Raw genomic sequence first — 19,814 nt, 5'->3', positions numbered from 1 at the left:
TCACAAGGTTTTCACACTCACTCACACCTTAAAATTCTATAGTTATTCAATCATTTTCAAGAGTCAAGGTTATTGGACTACAGTTCAACAGTTTCAGGTATTTCCCTCTAGCTACTCCAATACACCAAAATGGGATATCTATATCCTGCCAAAGAATAACCTCTCGAGAAACCTCTAGGTTCTTTGAAATGTCTCAGCCGCTAAAACTTTGTTTCATTTTGTCTTCCCCCTTTTGGTCAAGAAGGCTTTCTCACTCCCGCAATGCTAGGTCAGGCTCATTCCCAGGAGTCATGTCCCACGTTGCCAGGGAGATTTACACCCCTGGGAGTCATGTCCAGCAGAGAGTTCACATGCAGAGTTGACTTATATAGAGAGAGGCAACATCTGAGTAACAGGAAGTTCTCTGGGGGTGACTCTAGGGCATAAACATAAGTAGGCTTAGCTTCTCCTTTGTGGAATAAGTTTCATGAGGGCAAGCCCCAAGATCAAGGGCCTGTCCCATCAAATTGGCAGTCCCCTGTGCTTGCAAGAATATCAGGTCTTCCCCAGGTTGGGAAGTTTAATGTTTCCACCCTTTTCCCCAGTTCCTCCAGGGGATTTTGCAAATACTTACTACTCTTCTGCCCCACTTACTCTGGGATATATTGAGATCATACCGACCTGTACAAACCAATCAGATCTCACTCCCTATTCATGGTTCCATGTAATTAAGCTGAGCAACCATTACAAGTTAAGTGAGGTGGAGTGCTACAGAAAATATAAATGTTGCACAAATAAACGTCACTTCTTTTGGTCTCACACAGAAGCTGAAGCTTAAAAATACAGTCAATATCATCCTTTACCTTTTGTCTGATTTATCTTAGTCCTACCCAGATCAGCCTCATTCTTATCTGTAATTGAAGTCTGGTCACTTTTTCAGTGTTTTTGACAGTTATTCTATGGAAAAATGGGTCTTAATTAGTTTAGCTAGAGTCCTTCAAAAGGGGAAACATTTTGGAGAAACCTCAAATGCAGGCGCTTGGATAACAGTTGCTTCAGAGCTACCAGAGACATATTTGGAGATGTTTAGAGTGCCGAGAGAGCAGATGCCTAGACATAGGCAGAAGCCAGCAGACATCATCATGTGCCTTCCCATGAAATAGTAAGCAAGCAAGAACCCAGAGTTGGTCCCAGAGGAGCTAAGTAAAGGCCCACAGATGCTTAGAGAGAAAACAACTGGTACTAGAAGCTGGAAGAAATGGAACCGGAGAACAAGGAGACAGCAGCCATGTGCCTTTCCATATGACAGACATCCCATATGAAAGACATTCGTCTTTCTTTGGAGTTAACATATCTTTCTTTGGAAGCCTTGGTTTGTACATTTCTGTGGACTTAGAACTGTAAATTTGCAACTGAATGAATTCCCCTTTTAAGAGCCATTCCTTTTCAATGGCAGCTTTAGCAAACCAGAACAGGCTCCTATTTTTTTTTCCTCAATGGAAGATAATAAACCAAAATAAAGGATAAAATTGTCCTTAACCTTTGATTTGAGTGCTTCAAAAAATTAGCAAAACAATAAGGGAAGAAAATCAGAAGGGTGAGCAAAATAAAAACGTATTTGGGGAGTGTACATAGCTTTTATAAGGCAAAAAAGATGTCCAGAAAGACTGACTTCCATGTGAATAAATGGCTTATAATTCCTGTGTAGGCATCCATCATCTGCATAATACCCTTTTGAGTTGAACACATAACATTGTCCTGGCCATTAAGCAGATTCAATCTCGGACCCTACTGAAACAATTCCTTCAAGCAAGTAACAGATTTAACACTGTCTTATGACAGCAAATAGTTAAGGGAATTTAGCTTTTAAAGTCATCTCTAGTTCTAAATTTCAAGGAGGCCATTGACATTCACTCTACGAGGGAACCAAGATAACTCAAGGAATGGACTTCTGACATCCAGGTAATAATAACTGAACACTGGCACGATAAGTAGGGCAAACCAGAAAATGAAAGAACAATCTGATAATTCATCTTCTTTCTAATAAGAATTGTTGCCTATGCTCTTTACATTCTATTGATTGGGTGTCTTTATACGTGTATATTTAATTATTTATTTGCCCTTTGTGTAAATTCTTTCTGTAACATCTCTTAAGTCTGTAGTATATCATCTGGAAAGGACTCAAACTAGGACAAGACCAAGAAAATAAATCAGAAACAGATGTATGGCACATACATTGTTATTTTAGCTCTGTGCTTACGAAAAAGATGCAGGGGGTGGAGAATCCAACCACCTATGATTTCTCATCTTATGTTTTATTTTATTTTATTTCTTACAGCATGTTGCTGATCAATCTTCCTACACTCAAATATTCTGATTAAAAAAAACCCCAGTCACACTATATGTGTATATAAATAATCTTTAGATAAGTATTAGCAATGCTCCTTTAAATACAGTTTTCTCCAAGATTTGTGAAATGGTTGGCTGATGTTCTGTGAGTGTCCTTTCTGTCGTTTTAATTTGTTATTTTGAAGTTACACAGATAAATGGCCATATCAAATGCATAGTCATGAAAAGGAAACTGTCATTATCACTTTTATGTTAAAATATATATATGTATATGAAGCTCTTTGTTGTGTGCTATGAAAAAGAATCTTTCCTGGTTACCCCATACAGTTTCTTTGAATGGGGGTGACAGAAAAATGGTAAGAAAAGTGGAATGCCTCATTCATCCTCCCTAACCTCTTTCCAGCAGGCATCCCCGAGTCAAATGAAATTTAAATGAGGGCAAAACTCTGACCCTGTACTTGAAGCTCAGAGTAGCTCTGAAAGGGTCTTTAAATACTGACCTAATAGACTTTGTAGCTGCTATCAACTAGAATGCCTGTGCCTCCTCTCTGCATATTCTAAATTTATTCATTCTTATCAGGCCATCAGTAGTCACACTCCTCCCTCTACAAAGGCCTCCCTGATAATCTAATCCAAATCCTCATTCCCCTGATTTCATGTTTACAGAGTATAAACTTCTGGAAAGTAGACTGTGTTTCATATTGCCCACAGTTCCAGTCACAACTTTGAGATTGACTAAGAACTTGACACAAGAGGTTAAGTCCCACTAGAATAATACCAGACGAAGGACAGCCCCTTACTCTTAAACATCTACAGGTAATCTCCCCAAAGACTGCTCAGCACCCCCACTCCCATTCCATCCACATCACTTCTAATTTCCTTCCACTCCAATTTGGTGGTGCTACATTCTCACTGCTTTGACCTCACTGGAGACAGACACTGGTAACAAGCACAGAAAAAAATAGTGATGGGACAGAGGAGTACAGGAAACTAATATGTGCATGCTACTGAAGTTAAGTTGGTATCAAAGATGATTCTTACATATTTAGGATGTTAAATGTTAACCCCATGGTAATCACAAGGAAAATAGATGAAAAATATACCCAGAGGGCTGTGTACTGGTGGCTCAGTGGCAGAATTCTCACCTGCTGTACTGGAGACCTGGGTTTGATTTCCAGAGCCTGCCCATTTTAAAGAAAAAAAAATCCAGATAGAAGTGAAATACCACTCATTATGGTGCAACACAAAAAAGCAAATAAATATAAAACTAGACTTTAACAGAAATGAGGGACAAAAAAAGTATAAGATCACGAGGGCTAAATTTCAAAATGGCAGAAGGAAATCCTGCATTATTAGTAGTGATTTTAAATGTAAATGGATTAAACTCTCCAGTCAATCTCAGAGATCAGCAGAATGGATAGAAAAGCATGACCCAACCATCTATTGTCTATATTCACCCTGATTTCAAAGACATAAGTAGGCTGAAAGCAAAAGGATGGAAGAAATTATACCTATAGATAGCTGGGCTATCTATACTAATATCAGATAAAATAGACTTTAAGTGAAAAACAGTTATGAGGGACAAAGATGGTCTTATATATGATAAAGGGATCAATTCAACAAGAAGATACAAAAATTATAAATATATATTCACCTAAAAGCAGAGCCCCAAAATATATGAAGCAAATATTGACAGATATGAATGAAGAAAGAGATGTTTCTACATTAATAGTAGGAGACTTTAATATACCACTTTCCATAATGGATGGAATACCTAGACAGAAGATCAATAAAAAAAGAGAAGACTTTAACAATACTCTAAACAAGCTAGACCTAATATACATATATAGAACAGTTCACCAAACAATAACAGAACACACATTCTTTTCAAATGCACATGGATCATTCTCCAGGACAGACTAAATCTTAGGTCACAAAACAAGTCTCAATATATTAAAAAATATCAAAATCATATAATGTATCTTCTCTGACCATCATGGAATGAAGCTACAAATCAATAACAGGGAGAAGTGGAAAATTCACAAATATGTAGAAACTAAACAATATATTCTTCGACTAGTAATGGGTTAAAGAGAGAAGGGAAATTATGAAATAAAATTGAGGCAAATGAAAATAAAAACTCAGCATACTAGAAACTCATGGGATGCAGCAAAGGCAAGGTTGAGAGGGAAATTTATAGCTCTAAATGCTTTCATTAAAAAAAGAAAGTTTCAGAATAAAAAAATGAAAAAAAAAGAAAGTTTCAAATCAGAGACATAACCTAAAAACTGGAGGAACTAGAAAAAGTAGAGTAAACTAAACCCACAGTGAGCAGGAGGAAGGAAATACCAATGATTACAGTGGAAATAAATGAAATAGAGAATAAAAAACAATAGAACCAACAAAATCAAAAGTTGGTTCTTGAAAGGATCAATAAAGTTGACAAACCTTTAGCTAGACTGATGAAGAGAAAAATAGAAAGGCACAAATAACTAAAATCAGAAATGAAAAGGGGGATATTACTTCTGACCCCACTGAAATGAAAAGGACCATAAGGGGATACTACGAAAAACTGTGTGCCAAAAAATTAGATAACCTGGATGAAATGGACATATTCCTAGAGACACACAAACTACCTACACTGACTCAAGAAGAAATAGGAAATCTCAACAAGTCAATGACTAGTAAAGAAAATGAATCAGAAATAAAAATCTTCCAACAAAGTAAAGCCCAGACCAAATGACGTCACAGATTAACTTTACCACGCATTACAAGAAAAATTAGCTCAAGCTAATATTGAAGTGGAGGGAATACTCCCTAATTCATTATATACAGCCAACATCACCCTCATACCAAGGCTAGATAAAGGCTACAAGAAAAGATAATTGCAGACCAACATCTCTTATGAATATAGATGCAAGAAATCCTCAACAAAATACTAGCAAACAGGATCCAATAGCACATTAAAAGAATTATACTTCTTGACCAAGTGGGTTTTATCCAAAGTATGCAAGGGTGGTTCAACACAAGAAAATCATCTAATGTAATACACTTCATTAAGAGATTGAAGGAAAAAAATCCACGTGATTTTTTTTACTTATGCAGAAAAGGCATTTAAAAAAACCCAGTATCCCTTTTTGATGAAAAAAAAAAAAAAACCAGAAAATTAGGCATAGAAGAAACTCCTTCAATGTAATAAAGGGCACATATGAAAAACCCAGAGCTAACAGCAACATAATGGTGAAAGACTAAAGGTTTCCCTCTAAGATCAGAAACAGGGCAAGGATGCCTACTGTCACCACTATTATTAGGCCTCATACTAGAAGTTCTATCCAGAACAATTAGGCAAGAAAAAAAAAAAAGGCATCCAAATTGGAAAGGAAGAGTAAAATTTTCCCCATTTGCAGATGACATGACCTGATATATGGAAAATCCTGAAAAATCCACAACAAAGCTCCGAGAGTTAATAAATGAATTCAACAAAGTAGCAGGGTAGAAGATCAACACCCCAAATGCAGTAGTATTTCTATACCCTAGTGATGAACAATCAGAAGAGGAAATTAAGGGAAAAAATGGTATTTACAGTAGCAACTAAAAGAATTAAATATCTAGGAATAAATCCAACCAAGGATTTAAAGGAATTGTACATCAAAAAACTATAAAACATTGCTAAAAGAAATCATAGAAAACCTAAATAAATAGAAGGACATTCCTTGTTCATGCCTTGGAAAACTATTGTCAAGATGTCAAATCTACCCAAAAATGATTTACATATTCAATGCAATCCAATCAAAATCCCTAAACTTTTTTTGGAAGAAATGGAAAACTCAATCGTCAAATTTATATGGAAGGGTGAGTGTCCCCAAACAGCCAAAGCACTTTCTGAAAAAGAAGAACAAAATTGGAGGACTCATACTTCTCAATCTTAAAACTTGTTACAAAGCCACTATAATCAAAGCAGCATGTTACTGGCTCAAGGAGAAACATAGACCAATGAAATCAAATTGAAAATTAAGAAATCAACACATATTTGCAGCCAACTGATTTTTGACAAGGTGGTGAAGACCACCCATTTGGGAAAGAATAGTTTCTTTAACAAATGAAGCTGGGTAAACCGGTCTCCATTTGCAAAAGAATGAAGGTGGACCCCTACCTCACTCCTTATTCAAAAATCAACTCAAAATGGATTAACAGCCTAGGTATATAAGCCAGAACTATGAAACTCCTACAAGAAAACATAGGGAAACATATATATATTAAGCAATGGTTTCTTAGCCTTTACAAAAGAACAAATAACGAAAGAGAAAAATGGATAAACGGGACCTCATCAAAATTAAAAACTTTTGTGCAACAAAGGACTTTATCATAAAAATAAAAAGACAGCCTACATAATGGGAGATAATATTGGAAAATACATATCCAATCAGGGTTAAATATACAAAATATATGAAGAATTCCTTCAACTCAACAAAAAAAGACAATCTGATTTTTAAATGGGCAAAAAATCTTGAATAGATATTCTTTGAAGAAGATATACAAAAGACCAAAAAGCAAAAGAAAAGATGCCCAACATCATTAGCCATTAGGGAAATGCAAATCAAAACCACAGATAGACTATTTCACACCCATTAGAATGACTACTATTAAAAAAAAATTTTAAATAACACGTACTGGAGAGGATATGGAGAAATAGGAACACTCATTCATTGATTGTGGAAATGTAAAATGGTATAACTGCTGCGGTAGACAGCTTGCAGTTCTTTAGAAAGTTAAGTATGGAATTACCATCTGACATGGAAATCCCACTTCTAGGTATATGCCTGAAATACTTGATAGCAAGGACTCAGATATTTGCACACCAATGTTCACAGTGGCATTATTCACAGTTGCCAAAAGAAGGAAGCAATCCAAGTGTCCATCAACTGATGAATGGATAAACAAAATGTGGTATACACACAATGAACTATTATTCAGCTGTGAAAAGGAATGACATTCTAGTACATGTGACAGCATGGAAGAACCTTGAAAGACATCATGTTGAGTGAAACAAGCCAGACACATAAGGAGAAATATTGGATGATCTTGCTGATGTAAAATAATTAAAATAAGCAGATTCATAGAGTCAGAATCTAGATTATAGGTTACCATGGAATGGTATGGGAGTAGAGAATAGAGAGATAAGTGTTAAAATGTACTGAGTTTCTCTTTCGGATGATGGAAAAGTGTTAGTAATGGATAGTGGTGATGGTAGCACAACATTCTGAAGGCAATTAACAGCACTGAATAATATATTTGAATGTGGTTAAAGGTGGAAATTTTAGGTTGTATATATATTACTAGAATAAAAAAATTTAAGTACCGTAGGAAAGTAGTTACGCACACTTGTTTATATTTTGCTAATGTGATTTTTCTTCATACCTGCAGGACCCTATTCATCCTGGATTTTTCTAATTCAGCTTCGATTCCAGAAAAATGTCAGACCTCATTAATGTGTTCTGAGCGTTCTAACATTTCTGCATCCAAATTGCATTTCAAAGCCTGTCTCTCTCAATTACAAGTAGTATGAAATTGTTGGAAACGCATTCCAGTTTTTAGCTTTGACAGTATGTCCACTCTAACATATGGGGTCTCTGAGGCTATTTGTGCTTTTGTAAGCCATCTGATAAGTGTGTAATTGAGTAAAATGGACATTCTTCCAATATTTTTTGAGCACTAACTGGGAACTTAAGTATTTTCAAATTTAAAATTACAAATGTCAGAACCAGGAAAGTTTTAATATTTTATTCACCCTTTGTTGAATGGACTGCAATATTACATAAAGGAGTCAGCCAAAGCTGGTTCTTTCCTATACTGTGAGCCTGTTTTCTCAACTGCAAAATGAGGTTTGTGCATCCACCTCACTGTTTCAAGGAATAAGTGAGATTATGAATGCTGAGTACAATGTTGACACAATAGATCAGTTTCCTTTCCCTCCTTTCTCTTTTCCTAGTTTCTACTTCATCTCTCTCTAAAACAGAGAGAATATTTTTGCACACTTCTTCCTTGGTCTTTTCTTTTTTACTTAGCACATTCCTTACCCTTTTCTTTTAAACCGTTAGGTGGAAATTGCCATAATCAGGGAAGCTGTTTGGCTGACACTATAGTGAAGCCAATTTTCTACCTATTCTGATGTCCTCTAAGTCCACCAGATGGCAGAAGTGCCTTTAGCATGAAGAAGCCGTTGGGACATGTTTGGGCTGATATATCAGGAGGGCTCCCGAAAGAGAAAAGTGGGTACGCACAAAAAACTGGCCCTGACACAATTAAAACAATTTTACCAGGCAAAGCAGGAGCTCATGATCACTCACCAACTCCTCAACTTTTCCAGTAACAAACTTTTCATCTGTTCTGCTCCTGGGGTCTCATATGTGCTGTTTCTTCTGTGAAGAAGAAATGTTCATCCACCGAACCCCACTCTCCTTCACCTTCAGGTTTCATCCTTCAGGTTTCAGTTCAAACATCACAGCTCTTGGGCAGTCTTCTTTCACCTCTCATTCTGACTTCAGTAAACCCCCCTCCCTTCACCTGACCTCTACATCCTACTCATCATTCAGTGCCCTGCTCAGACGTGGCCACTTCCAACAGGCCTTCTCTCTTACTTATTTATCATCTCTCTCTTCCTTTAATATCTATAATAGTGCTTGGAACAAGCAGACATGCAAAATTCTGTCTGGTAAGGGATGACTACAATCCCACAGCATGCTGTATTTTCCGGTCATTTTGATCCTGGCATTTACAACACGATATTATCAGTCCCTGTTACTTATCTGCATCACCTGCTAGAGTGTAAGCGCCATACAAGAATCATGTCTATTTCATGCACATTTCTATCTTCAGTGCCTGGTACATAATAGGTTCTCAATAAATATTTGTTGAAAAACGAGAACACATAGCTATAATATACTCACATTCACCCAGTATGACCACAAGTGAAGCAAAGTTTTTGTTGTTGTTTTGAGGCACTAGTGAGGCAGAGAAGTGGTAGCAGGGTCCTATACTAGATTTCCTTTTGCTGCAACAGCATTTGTGCTTTCAGAGTCAGCCAGGTGGTTTTTTGATAGCAGTTGCACTAAAATAGATGTTTTATATTGCATAAATTTTCAGTTAGTGAATTTAGAACTAAGGTCAAACTTGTAGGAAATTAAACCATTTTTGAGAGGAAGAGTGTGGGGAAGCCACGGAAGGTGAAGAGATAAGAAAGATGTTTGTGAGCAGCTGTTTCATGACCAAGCAAAGATTGTGATATAAAAATGTGCAGCCGGAAAATTTATAGGGCTTTAGATAATTAGCGTGAGAAAGGATGCTGAAAAGCACCATTTAGAAAAAGAAGACAACTCACAGAATTGAACATGAGGAGCACTTCTGAGAAGATGTGCTTGGGTCTTGAGAAGCAAATAAACACATTCACGTAGATCAGAGGCTTCTTCTGTAAAGGACTCAAGAAAATGGAAGAACCTGTTTCTAGCCAGTTTCTCAAGGTTAAGAATGACCCAGATCCCTTCCATTTTTTTAAGGATCCCAATCTTTTTTTTTTTTTAAATAACAAAAAGGCAAAGCAGGTTGACAAAACTGATATTTCAAAATATTTTAATTTAACAAATGAACACCTTAATGCATTCATAGATCATTTACAATGAGTTTATGTATTAAGTTAAGCCACATTCGACTGTTGATAGACAACCATTTTTGACCTAGAAATATGATTCAACCTACTGTAACTTCATTTGTAGATAAATGTCAGAAGTCTAAATTGAGAACCAAGCCAAGTGTTCCCTGCCTACCCTACTCCCCTAATAGCGACTTGCAGTCTTAAGGTCAAGGGCATCTCAGCTGTGTGTAAGCATGAACTCTCAGCCTCTAAGATGAAAGGATCCTAAGCTTCCTGTCCCAAGAGTGCTGGCTGAACACCTGGCTAAGGGAAAGTGAAATTCTAGAGACAGTCTATGTATGTATTAAGGGTGAAAAGGGGTCTCCGATGCAAGTCTTTCCACATACAAATGCTGGAGTCTTCTCTCCTCCTGTTTCCAAGTTGAAGAAAATGCAGTAGTGCCTGATATATCCTGAGCCTAATAGTTGACCGATTCAGTTTCTCCCTCACACAACTGAACACCTACCTGCTCCTTGCTGTGGAAGGGGAGACTAGTTGTTTTTACTTGTGTTCCCCTACTTCAATAGTCAAAGCAGTGCTAAGTAACTTCAGGGTCTTTTCCCCCGGTTTCCAAACAGAAATATCCTTTCTCCTTTCTCCCCCTCCTCCCTCCTTCATCCCCCTTGGTACTTCTTTATCTCCGTTTTCCTCTGCCTCTTTAGCTTTCCCTTCCTCTGAATTCCCCTTTGCTCCTGCCTACTTCTGTGCCTCTGTCAACCACTGATTAAAGACGAGCCAACTCTCTCTCCAGCCAATATGATGAGCAGTCTCACCACCCTCCCCCTCTCTGCGCGGGACATGACTCCCAGGGGTGTGGACCTTCCTGGCAACGTGGGACAAAGATCCTGGAATGAGCTGAGACTCAGCACCAAAGGACTGAGAAAAACCCTAGAATGAGCTGAGAATTAACATCAAGAGACTGAGAGAACCTTCTTGACCAAAAGGGGGAAGAGTAAAATGAGACAAAGTGTCAATGGCTGAGAGATTCCAAACAGAGTCGAGAGGTTATCCTGGAGGTTATTCTTACGCATTAAGTAGATATCACCTTGTTGTTCAAGATGTAGTGGAGAGAAGACGGCGGCTTAGTAAGACGCGCGGGTCTTAGTTCCTCCTCCAGAAAAGCAACTAAAGAAACAGAAACAATACGAAACAGCTCCCGGAGTCACGACAGAGACCAAAAAGACAGCTTACCCCATTCTGGAATGGCTGAACAGGCAGGGAGAATCCGCTGCGGTGAGATATCCGAGGGGCGCACGTTTTCCCGGCCGGGGCGGCTGGCGACTGGGGTCCCCTCCACGCACGTGGCTCCCCGGTCTGACTGGGAACGTTGGATAGCGGGGCCCTCCCGTCACGCTTGGCGTCTCGGGCCAGCTGGGCAATTTGGACCGGCACTCCCCCAAGCCGCAGCGGCCAGCGACCCCCGCCTCCATGCACGGTTTCCCGGGCCGACTGCCCCGCAGACAAATGACCGCCACGAGCGCCACCTACTGGGCAGGAAAAGAAAAACAGAGCCCAGAGATTCCACAGAAAAACCTTTCAACCAGCTGGGTCCCACACCCAGGGAAATCTGATCAAATGCCCAGACACCAGCAGAAAATAATGGATGACGCTCGGAAAATTGAAGATATGGCCCAGTCAAAGGAACAAACCAATAGTTCAAATGAGATACAGGAGCTGAGACAACTAATGCTGAATATACGAACAGAAATGGAAAAACTCTTCAAAAACCAAATCAATAAATTGAGGGAGGACATGAAGAAGACATGGGCTGAACAAAAAGAAGAAATAGAAAATCTGAAAAAACAAATCACAGAACTTATGGGAGTGAAGGACAAAGAAGAAAAAATGGAAAAAACAATGGATACCTACAATGGTAGATCTAAAGAGACAGAAGCTACAATTAGTGAACTGGAGGATGGAACATCTGAATTCCAAAAAGAAACAGAAACTATAGGGAAAAGAATGGAAAAACTTGAGCAGGGGATCAGGGAACTGAATGACAATATGAAGCGCACAAATATACGTGTTGTGGGTGTCCCAGAAGGAGAAGAGAAGGGAAAAGGAGGAGAAAAACTAATGGAAGAAATTATCACTGAAAATTTCCCAACTCTTATGAAAGACCTAAATTTGCAGATCCAAGAAGTGCAGCGCACCCCAAAGAGAATAGACCCAAATAGGCGTTCTCCAAGACACTTACTAGTTAGAATGTCAGAGGTCAAAGAGAAAGAGAGGATCTTGAAAGCAGCAAGAGAAAAACAATCTGTCACATACAAGGGAAACCCAATAAGACTATGTGTAGATTTCTCAGCAGAAACCATGGAAGCTAGAAGACAGTGGGATGATATATTTAAATTACTAAAAGAGAAAAACTGCCAACCAAGACTCCTATATCCAGCAAAATTGTCCTTCAAAAATGAAGGAGAAATTAAAACATTTATAGACAAAAAGTCACTGAGAGAATTTGTGACCAAGAGACCAGCTCTGCAAGAAATACTAAAGGGAGCACTAGAGTCAGATACGAAAAGACAGGAGAGGTATGGAGTAAAGTGTAGAAAGAAGGAAAATCAGATATGATATATATAATACAAAAGCCAAAATGGTAGAGGAAAATATTATCCAAACAGTAATAACACTAAAAGTTAATGGACTGAATTTCCCAATCAAAAGACACAGAATGGCATAATGGATTATGACCCAGCAAAACCACTGCTAGGTATCTACTCAAAGGACTTAAGGGCAAAGACACAGACGGACATTTGCACACCAGTGTTTATAGCAGCATTATCTACAATAGCAAAGAGATGGAAACAGCCAAAATGTCCATCAACAGACGAGTGGCTAAACAAACTGTGGCGTATACCTACAATGGAATATTATGCAGCTTTAAGACAGACTAAACTTATGAAGCATGTAATAACATGGATGGACCTAGAGAACATTATGCTGAGTGAGTCTAGCCCAAAACTAAAGGACAAATACTGTATGGTCCCACAGATGTGAACCGACATTCGAGAATCAGCTTGGAATATATCATTGGTAACAGAGACCAGCAGGAGTTAGAAACAGGGTAAGATAATGGGTAATTGGAGCTGAAGGGATACAGACTGTGCAACAGGACTAGATACAAAAACTCAAAAATGGACAGCACAATAATACCTAAGTGTAATGTAACTAGGTTGGAACACTGAATGAAGCTGCACCTAAAATATGGTTTTTTGTTTGTTTGTTTGTGTGTTTGTATCTTTTGTTTTTGTTTTTTTCTTTTTCCTTTTTATATATATATATATATTATTAGTATTATTATTTTAATTCTCTTCTCTATATTAACATTCTATATCTTTTTCTGCTGTTTTGCTAGTTCTTTTCCTAAATCGATGCAAATGTACTAAGAAATGATGATCATACATCTATGTGATGATACTAAGAATTACTGAGTGCATGTGTAGAATGGAATGATTTCTAAATGTTGTGTTAATTTCTTTTCTTTTTTTTGATTAATAAAAAAAATTAAAAAAAAAAAAAAAGATGTAGTGGAGAGGCTGGAGGAAATTGCCTGAAAATATAGAGCTGCATTCCAGTAGCCATGTTTCTTGATGATGATTGAACAATGATATAGCTTTCACAATGAGACTCTGTGAATGTGAAAACCTTATGTCTGATGCTCCTTTTAGCTACTATATCAACAGACGAGTAGAACATATGGAATAAAAATAAATAATAGGGGGAACAAATGTTAAATAAATTCAGTTTGAAATAGTGGTAAATGAAAGCGAGGGGTAAGGGGTATGGTACGTATAGTTCTTTTTTCTCTATTATCATTTTATTTCTTTTTCTGTTGTCTTTTTATTTCTTTTTCTAAATCGATGCAAATGTACTAAGAAATGATGAATATGCAACTATGTGATGATATTAAGAATTACTGATTATATATGTAGAATGGAATGATTTCTAAATGTTTTGTTTGTTAATTTTTTTAATTAATAAAAAAAGTTTAAAAAAATTAAAATGGTAAAAAAAAAAAAAAAAGACAAGCCAAAAGGAATGGTAGCAAGTGAAACATCCATTCCATTTCCCTATTCCCACATCAGATCCTAAATTGATCTTCCCTAACCTTGAGAAGTCATGAGGTATGCTCACTGAAGTGGGGCTGTTTTGATAATCATGATGGAACCAAGATGTTTAAATTCTTCTTCTCACTCTCTCAGCACCACAGCGTGAAGTGGAACCAAATATGTTGCAACAGCATGGCCTTGAGCCTGCAGCTCTTGAGTTATGAAATGTTGCCACAATCTTTCCTTGTACATGTATGTTATCAGCAAAGCACTCTATCCTTAACCCTACCAGCATCAATTTTAGAGTACTTTCTCTTTGTCTATGCCCACGGATTTTCAGAAGTTCCACTCTGATGGAACAAGGATCTGAAATTTTCACAGGAGTTTAGGCAGGACTTCTTTGACAATTCTGTTTTTCTTCCCAGATACCATATATATATACAGTCCATCCAAGCAAAGGTTTAACAGCAGTGCATCAGCCTCCCTGAACCTGATGCTTCTCTAACTGCAGATTTAAGAAGTGGCAGATGTTTGAATTGGCAGCTGAGCTGCAGTGGATGGAAATAAGAATATTGTGTTCCTTCCATGTGGAGTTATCGATAGTTTTTCCAGCATATGATGAAGTTCCAATAAGATGGAAAACTGGACCTCAGCTTTTTTATTTTCCTCTGGATATAAGCTTTAGGGACTCTCTCCTTATTGTAAAACCTCATGGCACTCTCTTAAGCATCACTCCCTTTATCCTGCCTTACATTGTCATGATTTATATGCATATCTTATCCTTGAAAATAGTGGCCAGGTCTTATTAATTTTCATGTTGCATCCCTTTCCCTTTCTCCACCCAGTGTCTAGCATACTATTTTGCACAGAGTAAGCATTCAATGACTATTTGTTGAGTTATTAAAGTTGTTTTGCTTCAGAGCTATTTTTTTCTGTCTTAGTTTGCCAGGCTGCTATGACAAATACCACACTATAGATTGGCTTAAACAACAAACACTTATTGTGTCTCAATTTTGAAGGTAGAAGCAGACCAAAATCAAGATATTTGGCAAGGCTTGCTTTGTTGTGGAATCTGTAGCATTCTGGTATTAGCTGCCAGCAATCTTTGGGGTTCCTTGGTTTGTATTTCTGCCTCCCATTACATGGCGATGTCCTCTCCTTTCTGGCTTCTCTGGCTTCTGGGTTCTCTTTATAAGGACCTCCATTAATGCAAATTAAGATCCACCCGTATTCAGTTGGCTATACCTTAACTAAAAATAACATCGTCAAAAGGTCCTATTTACAGTGAACTCACACTAATAGGGACAGGAATTAAGATTAAGAGTATGTGTTTTTGGGGCCATAAGTCAACCTACCACACAATCTTATTTTGGGACTTAATATTTCATATATTATATTTTAGTTTGCTGGAATGCTATACACAAGAAATGAAATGGATTTTTATAGAGGGGATTTATTTAGTTACAATTTTAATAATTTGGGAATGCACATGGCGATGTCTACTGGGCTTTTCTCCCAGCTTCTCAAAGGACTTTCCACTGGGTATGTCCGTTCTGTGTCTCCAAACATCTGGTCTGAGCTGGCTCTGAGCTCTAAGCTGCATTGTGCTGGACTCTGTTGAGCTCTCTTCTGACCTCTCTCTTTCAAGACTTTAGCTAATTAATTAAATGTCATTCATTGTGGAAGGCATTCCCTTAGCTGACTGCAGATGTAACCAACCATAGATGAAATTCACATGATGATTATTTAAATCCACAGCAACAGAATAACTGGGCACCATCACCTGGCCAAGTTGAAGCCAGAACCTAACTACTACGTATTAGAAAGATGACTATAGGAGGCCCAAACTGGAGTAGATACCCACATCTCAGCAGTTTTATTTTTCTTTGGGGAACTCTTACGCAGGGGTAGTACAAACAATGACATCTGTATTCCGTGTCCCTGCCTCACTTCCCCCACACGCCCTAGACACAGATGACTGATCCAGGGATTGACACCTAACCCAGTCTGTGTCCCTCCACAGACTGTATCACTTCCAGATATTTGAATGCTGGTGAGAATATATCAAAGGATGGCTATAATTATAAGATGTAGAAATAGCAGAGGGAGTTCATTTAGAAAATGAGAACTAGCAGGGAAAGACTTGGGCACAGAAAAGGAAGGATCTGTTTGGATAGCAGTAGACACTCTGCTGGAGCATGAGGTTTGTGCCAGAGAGTAGCAGGACTTGAGGGAGGAAAAGTAAGTTAGGATTTGATCATGAGGGAGCACAAGTGTTAAGCTAAAGAGTTTGAACCTTATTCTAAATAGAATGTTCTGTAGCACCCTGAAGGATTTTGAGCAGGGGAAAGATAAAAGAGCTACATATTAGGATTATTACTCTGGTGTCTTTGATGGGATTTGAAGATCAGATCAACAGGACCTAGTGACTAATTGAATATGGGTATGAGGAAAAGATGGAATAAACTAACTCCTATATTTCAAGCCCTTGTAACTGGAGGGTAGTATTGCTATTAATAAATAGAGATGTCTGAGTAGAAGGCTTCAGTTAGAGGCTTGGAAGATAAGTGGGCAGAAATGATGAGTTGGGTTTTAGAGATATCAAGAGTGGAATGGCACAGCAAATCCATGTGGCTGTGTACTGCAAGCAGTTCCCATGTATTGCCTTACATGATTATTCGGCTTTGTGTATCTCTACTCCCCAGCTTGCCAGAAGAATCCTAAAGGACCTGTGCCTTATTGCCTGTGTCCCTCCCCAATACCTGGCACAGAACCTCACACCTCTGATTTCTGACCTTTGGGATGTCAACCCAGGCTATTTCTTAGGGGGCAAAATTTACCCATACGAAAAAGCAACCAGTCTGGACTCTCTGGCTGCCTGTCAGGAGTCTAAAGGTGTCACAATGTTATACATCCAGGACATGGATAAGGGATTGCCTTAGTTTCCTTATCTTTACGTAAATGTTCTCTAAGGTCTTTTCTGGTGCTAAAACTATTTGTGTGAATCATTCTTGAGATTTTGTGATGCTAGAGAGGAAGGCAGTTTACCTTTATTGACAGCCCCACCGAGACTGTACACAATGGAGAGAGGAATTCACCCCCCAAAAATCCAAGTAATTTTACCAGAAGAAAGTGTGAATGCGTGCTGGGCATCCAAAAATGCAGCAGTAATCCATTATAAATGCTACATGTAGGACTGAGCCAAAAATGTCTGCTCAAGCTGCTATTTTCCCTCGCTTCCCCCAGGAAGTGTTAATAAAGGAGGGAAGGGGCAGGTGGAAGAATCTTTGAAGCCATCTTTGAAGGCCAGTTGGACTCCCGTTTAGAAATTCCCAAGGTGTTGAAGGGAGTGAAAATTCATTATTTCCCAACCCAATGTTCCCCAGCTAGACCTGGCCTGGCTGTCTTTGTTCGTTGCTTCTGTCGTTATTCACGCCTTCCTGTGGGATCATTCTGAATCCCGATTTCCTGATGATCCAACATCCTTTTGCAATCAACTGGCAGGGGCTGCAACCTGCCAAAACCTCAGGTAGCTGCCCTGCCTGGCACCATTTTCATCAACATCCTGTGTTCACAGCTTTCCAATTCAGCTCCAAATGCCAATATCAGTTTGTAAAATTTCCATGACCTCCTGCTAACCTACTGTTTATAAATCCCAGCCCACAGGAACAGTAACTTTGGTCAGATTGTATTCTTCTCATCCTGGAACCCCAGGCCCCACTCTGTGTTGTCTGCTATCATTACCTTCCACAGGATACTTTTATTTTTTTATTTATTAATTTAAAAAAATTAACAAACAAAAATATTAACATATCATTCCATTCTACATATATAATCAGTAATTCTTAATATCATCACATAGTTGCATATTCATCATTTCTTAGAACATTTGCACTGATTTAGAAAAAGAAATAAAAAGACAATAGAAAAAGAAATAAAATGATAACAGAAAAAAAAAGATTATACATACCATACCCCTTACCCCTTGCTTTCGTTTACCACTAGCATTTCAAACTAAATTTATTTTAACATTTGTTCCCCCTATTATTTATTTTTATTCCATATGTTCTACTTGTCTGTTGACAAGGTAGATAAAAGGAGCATCAGACAAAAGGTTTTCACAATCACAGAGTCACATTGTGAAAGCTCTATCATTGTTCAATCATCATCAAGAAACATGGCTACTGGAACACAGCTCTACATTTTCAGGCAGTTTCCTCCAGCCTCTCCACTACATCTTGAACAACAAGGTGATATCTACTTAATGCGTAAGAATAACCTCCAGGATAACCTCTCGACTCTGTTTGGAATCTCTCAGCCATTGACACTTAGTCTCATTTCACTCTTCTCCCTTTGGTCGAGAAGGTTCTCTCAATCACTTGATGTTAATTCTCAGCTCATTCTAGGGTTTTTCTCAATCCCTTGATGCTGAGTCTCAGCTCATTCCAGGATCTCTGCCCCACATTGCCAGGAAGGTCCACACCCCTGGGAGTCATGTCCCATGCAGAGAGGGGGAGGGTGGTGAGACTGCTCCTCATGTTGGCTGGAGAGAGAGGCCACATCTGAGCAACAAAAGAGGCTCTCTTGGGAGTGACTCTTAGGCCTAGATTTTAAGTAGACTTGACCTATCCTTTGTGGGGTTAAGTTTCATATGAACAAACCCCAAGACTGGGGGCTCAGCCTATAGCTTTGGTTGTCCACACTGCTTGTGAGAATATCAAGAATTCAACTTGGGGAAGTTGAATTTCTCCCCATTCTTACCATTCCCTGAAAGGGGCTTTGCAAATATTTTTCTGCTCACTGATTGAATCACTCTGGGATTCATCGGGGCATCACTCTGGACAACCAACAAAATCTCATGTCCACAGGACACTTTTAATATTGGCAATGAGCTCTCACTTCTGAAGGTTCCCAATAAGCCCATTTGAGAGTTAAGGCATATCACAGAAACTTAATGAGGTTAAAGAACCCTATTATAGTCACATTGTGTGATTGTGGCAGAACCAGTACCGGAAGCCAAAGCTTTTGGCTCATGGTCTCAGCTTTTTTCATTAATAAGGCTGCTAAATTGGATCAGTAAATAAACCCAGAAGATCCATAACTCTGCAATTACAATAAAGCCCTGAATTTTCTGTAGAAGTAATTGGTCTAGAATTTTCCCTTACCAAGCACCTACTACTACTTAGCTCTTGGCTAAGCATATTACATACTTTATCTTCAATCCTGTAGGATTATTAGCCCCATTTCAGGCAAACGGAGGCTCAAAGAGGTTAAGTCATTCATCTCAAATTCACATAGCAAGTGGCAGAGCCAAGACTCATATTTAACAGAGCCCCCATATTTTCTCACTGCATTTAAATTCGTAACTATCTTCCATTGGTGTTTTCTCTCCTCCTATGACTATTACTACGACTACTACTACTACTACAACACACAGACACACACACACACACATACCACTCTCCTCAAAGCCTCTCTAGGGCTCTCCCTGACCTTTGCTGAAATGTAACTTTATTGAAATATAATTTACATGCTATAAAGTTCACTCATCTTAAGTGCACAGTTCGATGATTTTAATTTATGCATTGTAATAATCATTGTAATAATTAAAATAATCACCACAATCATCATAATAATGCAGTTTTAGAATGCTTCTATCCCAAAAAACCATTTCCTCCTGCCATTATGGCAGTCAATCCAGATTCCACCCTTATCCCCAGACAACCATGGGTCTGTTTTCTGTCTCT

The sequence above is a fragment of the Tamandua tetradactyla genome, chromosome 11, assembly GCF_023851605.1.
Source record: "Tamandua tetradactyla isolate mTamTet1 chromosome 11, mTamTet1.pri, whole genome shotgun sequence".
NCBI lineage: Eukaryota > Metazoa > Chordata > Mammalia > Pilosa > Myrmecophagidae > Tamandua > Tamandua tetradactyla.
The sequence above is the reverse complement of the archived record's forward strand: the minus strand, read 5'-3'. Positions refer to the sequence as shown.